We start from the raw sequence: 5788 nt of genomic DNA, 5'->3' as shown, positions 1-5788 counted from the left end.
TGTTAACCAATATATTAAAACAAGATTTTCTACCATACCACAATTCAAATCAAAGTTATATATTACCATGAATTTCAAATCTTATACAAAGAATTAAAAATTACTAACTTTCTAGATTTGATACGAGGCACATATATAAGTTGTATAATCATGCTAAACACTCAATACAACACACACAAAAGCCTAAAACATTCCCTACCTCCATTTGAAATGAAATCTCAAAACTCCACCAAAATAAATCGGCTCCGAATCCGACGAAACTCCTAGGTTTTGTCGGGGACAACACCACAAACATGAATCCCAAGGAAACCCCATCAAAAACACAACTTGACTTCAAACCTGAACTTAAGAAATGACCAAAACGAGATTCCAATTGGTTGGAATCGAAGGCCTCACCGAGGGGAACAATAAACACAAAGGCATCACCATTTTTTAATGAAGGGAAGAAGTCCAAAAGAGGAGAGAGAAGATGGCAGCCATGGATGGAGCTTGGACCGGCCATGAGAGAGGAGAGAGAGAGAAAAAAATCTGATTTTTCTTTCTAAGACCTCCTATTTATAGAAAAACTAAAAAAGTGCCCCGAACGAGCCCCGCCAAGTCCGGAAAAGTGGAATTCATGCAGACGCACTCAAATGGCAAAACTCCGTGAATGAAAAAGATTCAAAATGAGATAATATGAACAACGGAAGAAACGGCGTCAAAAATTGAGTCTCGAGCAGAGAGTTATACCCAAAACAAGTTTGGCGCAAACTAGGGCCAGAAACCCTGAAACTGGAAAACATCGTCCAGGAGGAAATTCTTAGAGTCTGTGACTCGATGAAATGTGAAAATGAATCCCATACGAGGATCCAGGCTCAAAACAAGGCATTGAGCAATAACTTTCATTAATTGCACAATGGCCCCACAAGAAAGTGAAAACTGCGAAACTGCCCCAGAATGAAAATATCTTCCAAAATATATTTTCTTAGATACCCCTGAAATAAAATATCTTCAAAAGATATTTATGGAAAACACTCCAAGAAAAGAAAAAGTTTCCAAAGAACTTTGCATTTATGCCCCTATGGGCACCAGGAGCAACCAGAATACTTTCTCACGAAAGTAAATATACGTATCTCACAGAAATCATTGAGAATGAAGATACGCGAAGTCAGAAACCAACTCCAAACACAAGAAGTGTGGTTACGCAAATAGAGTGACAAACGAGGAAAAGACGAAATAAGGAAAAAGACAAAATAGGGAAAAAACAAAAAGTGAATAGTGTCGAAAAACGAAAAGTACGGAACTGACTCGGTCCTCAAAGGAAGTTGTCAATCCACAAAAAAAGAGTCTCAGAAATCACTCCAGAGCACTCGAGACGACACTAATTGATAAGAAACCAAACTCAGAAGGGAAAAGACAACGGAAAAAATTTATCCGAAAACTCCGGGTCATTACATTTGATGTATGGGGAATTGACTTCATGGGACCATTCCCATCCTCATATGGCTATGAGTATATTCTTGTAGTGGTGGTTTACGTGTCTAAATGGGTTGAGATGAAGGCTACCAAAACCAATGATCATAAAGTTGTGGTCAAATTCGTTCAATCGAATATCTTCAGTCGATTTGGTACGCCTAGAGCCCTCATCAGTGACGGAGGTTCTCATTTATGTAATTGCTATCTCAAATCCATCCTTCTTAAGTACTCCGTCACTTACAAGGTTAACGAGTGGTCAAGTGGAAGTATCTAATCGTGAGACCAAGCATACTCTGGAAAAAACGGTTCGACCGGACCGCAAATATTGGTCATTACGACTAAACGATGCGCTTTGGGGCTACCAAATAGCGTATAAGATGCCTATTGGCATGTCACTATATCGACTTGCTTGTCATCTCCCAGTAGAGTTAGAGCACCGCACTTTTGGGGCCATAAAATATTTCAACTTTAATCTTAAGCAAGCTGGCTCTACTCGCAAATTGCAGCTCAATGAGCTTAAGGAAATTCGAAATGATGCATATGAAAGTGCCAAAATCTATAAGGCAAAGACTAAAGCATTCCATGACAAGAACATTGTCAACAAGTCTTTTGCCCTCGGACAGAAAGTTTAGCTTTTCAATTCTCGGTTACGACTTTTTCCCAGTAAACTTCGTTCACAGTGGGATGGTCCATATGTTATCTCATCCGTCTTTCCTCATGGTGCAATTAAACTTCATGATTCTACCGATGGATCTCTCTTTAAGGTTAATGGCCAAAGGCTTAAACCTTACATTGATGGCATAGTCCGGATTCGAAAAGTGGAAAAAGTCCTATTAACGGACCCAATTTACGAGGACTGATGTGAAATCATGGTTCGTCTAGCTATCGACATTAAATTTAGCACTCTACGGAAGCAATTCTTTCAATTCCAAAGCTTCATTCTTCCAAAGTTGCCTTAGCCGAAATTTTTCGAAAATTAGCTAAGCATAGCCAAAATTTGAACTTTTTTGAAATTGTCTCGAATTACGTTCCAAAAGTTACTTTAGGCTTACTTAATCATTTTAAGGTCTTGGTACCATTTTCGAAATTTTTCAAGGTCGTTTCGGCAATTTTCTCAAAAAATCCAAAAATCATAGGAAATTCGGACCCCAAAATTAGCACTTTTGTAAATGAGCTCCGATTCCCATTCCAAGGGTTATACAAGGTGTCTAGGGTCTATAGGAGCTTAAGTTTCTAATTAAAAAAATTTTGGATCCCTGCACGGCCTCTGTTCAGCCAAAATGAAAAATCAGTACGTGTCAAATTTGGCCGGCGCCCGCCAATTCCTGTGGGGGCCCGCCAAGTGCCAATAGCACCCTCAGCTGCACGCCAGGCTTGGCCCAAGCCAAGCCTTAGCATCTTGCAGGCGCCCGCCAAGCTTCGGGCCCTCATTTAAACCCCAATTCCAAGGACCATTTTAAATCCTATATAACTCCCTCTCTCTCATTCCAGCTGACCCAACCTCTCATTTTCCCTTCTCCTTTTTCCTCTTCTCCCTCCTAACCCTACTTCCTCACTTCCACCTCTTCCTCTCCCATCTCAATCCATCTTTAACCTTCATCTTTTCTGGCTCTTCCCTCTATTTCGTACCAAGAAGGGGCCTTTGGTTTCTCCATTGTTGGGTAAGTTTCTCCTACTCTCTTTCTTTCAAGTTTGGATTAATAGAGGATGGGATTGAATGTGTGGAGGTTTAGTACTTGTTTGGGGCTAGTGTATTGCATTTGCAGGGTAAATTTTTTGGGTTTTCACCATTCTAACCCATTCTTTGCCTTTTGAAATTCGTCCTTGCACGCTAGGTGTTCGACGAATTGCCTAAGCCAACCCCTTCTTCCTAATGGCTCCTAAAACTGTCTCCAAGTGTGCTCGTTCCTCTGAAGGACCATCTAAGGATGCTCCCACTCCCAATTGAGCTGATTGGCCCATTGAAATGGAAGGCAAGTTTATCATTAAGGATGAGTTCAAGGAAAATCCAGAAACGGCTTAGGTGGTCAAAGAATTGAAGAACCGCGGCCTTAAAGCTCTGTTCAAACCATGCACTGGCTCTTTCTATCCACGTATGGTCTGCCAATTCTACTCTAACATGTTCTACTTATGCGCAGAGCCAGAGGTGATTAAGACAAACATTGATGGCATGCCATATGCGTTCACTATTAATGATCTTGCTGCAGCCTTGGAATGTTCATTGGCATCTCCTTTGGATGAGGAGGACTAGCCTCTCTACGGTGCTTTCCTAGATTATCTGACTTTGTCAGACATTGTCCATGAGATATGCCATAATAATTATACCGGCAATTGTAAAACAAGCAGGAACAAGTCATAACTTCTGTGCTAGCTTTGGTTCTTGGACTCCATCCTCACCAAAAATGTTCTTCTAGTCCCCAAGCACTCTAAACGTAAGGGAGTTTATCTGAACACCCTTTATGCAGCTGAAAAGGGTATTGGTTTTGTGTTCTGTAGCTCATCTGAGACCAACTTCTCAAGGTCTACAATGATCTATTCATTACACAGTCGGATAATGCCCCTAACTTGGGCACTTCCTTTCCCATATTTGGTTACTAAACTTCTCAAGAACAAAAAGTTCAAGGCATCCCATAATAAGGAATGGAAGATAGGTGTATTTACTTATGACCTTAATACATGGAAGTAAAGTATAGCCCAGCTTAAGATATCTCGTCAAGCATGCATTGGTGGTGTGCTGGATTTGGGGGGGTGAAAATGTCCCGGTTGCCCCTGCACAGGTTGTTCCTACACTTGTTGCGCCACCACCACCTACCATGTCCCGTGCAATTATAACTCTCTCAGCACCAATATTGACACTCTACAGTTGCAAGTCGAGACCATGGAGAGCACCCTTACGGATTTTTGTAGGGAAACTCAGGAGGGGCAGCAGGTATTGCAGGCCATGCTGCAATCTTTGATTGACCGAGCACTAGGCGGAGCTGGTGGCTCATCCTCTACTCCGATGATAGGGTGATTTTCTATTTTCAATTCCTATTTTGCTTTTTAGTAGTACTTTTTGGATTTATTTTGGGCCGCGTTTGGCATTCCTTTTAGTTTCTGTTTTGAACTTATAGTTGCGTTCCTTTTGGTTGTTTTGCATGGATACTCAATCTTTGTTAAATAAATTTGTAGTTGTTTATTTTTATCTCTTTCTATGTTCCGTATCATGCTTGTTGTACATATATGTGTTTTTTACAGGTTTTTAGCTTCAAGTTTGGGGGCGTTGCTTGCGGAATTCGCATGGTGGCATGTTGTCACACCGCCACTGATTTTCCTCCTATACTTGGTATTATTGCTCTTTTTACCCTCTCTATTTTTCTTTTTCATTCTTTGTCTTCCCACATTGAGGACAATGTGACATTCAAGTTTGGGGGTATATTTTGGTATGCATTTTTGTTTACATGTGCTAAATTGTTCATGTAAATTGATAAAATACTTTTTTTGGGAAGCAATAATCTTGTAATCTTGGAACTTGTTGGAAATTGAAGCATGTGTTTAATACTTTGTGTATAGAGGCAAATGATAGTTTTGAAATAAGGAAAATTTGAAATGATCATGTGGATTCAAACTGGTTTATATATATGCTTCAATTAGATTTTCGTCGGATTTCATTCTCTTCTATGCTTCACACTTCACAGATGCGCACTGGAAGCTTAATTGTGAGGCATGCAACCCGATTTACCTTGACCATGACTCAGTTGATTTGAATTGATGACCTTAATGAATGCATATCTTTGGCATAAAACTTTTAAAAAAATAAATAAATAAAAGTAGAATAATGAGGATGACTAGTTTAAGTTCGTAGCCTTGCTAACTCGAGTTATTAAGCCCTTGGAGTGTCCTTACATTTAGCACCCTAAAGCCATCTGGTTTGGGAGTTGTTGGCCTAACACTTGCTACATGGGTTAGTTAAAAAGCTTAAGGGACTTAGGTACTGCACGGTCATTCACAAAAATAAAAATAAATAAATATGGTTAGTTTGAGTTCATAGCCTTGCTAATTCAAGTTATTAAGCCTTTAGAGTGTCCTTACACTTAGCACCCTAAAGCCATTCGGTTTGGGAGTTGTTGGCCTAACACTTGCTACATGGGTTAGTTAGAAAGCTTAAGGGACTTCGACATTGCATGACTATAATATATATATATATATATATATATATATATATATATATATATATATGGAGGAAAAAGAAGTTATATTTTGAATAAAATCATGCCTTGAAGACCTCATTTAAAATGGAAATTCAATGATTTGAAGACTTGTGTTCTTGAAATAGGAAAAAGAACGTAAAAAT

The sequence above is a fragment of the Cornus florida genome, unplaced genomic scaffold, assembly GCF_030987335.1.
Source record: "Cornus florida cultivar Cherokee Brave unplaced genomic scaffold, ASM3098733v1 CherokeeBrave_3.0.0_Hap2_Chr03, whole genome shotgun sequence".
NCBI classification, from domain to species: domain Eukaryota; kingdom Viridiplantae; phylum Streptophyta; class Magnoliopsida; order Cornales; family Cornaceae; genus Cornus; species Cornus florida.
This window is presented reverse-complemented; position numbering follows the sequence as displayed.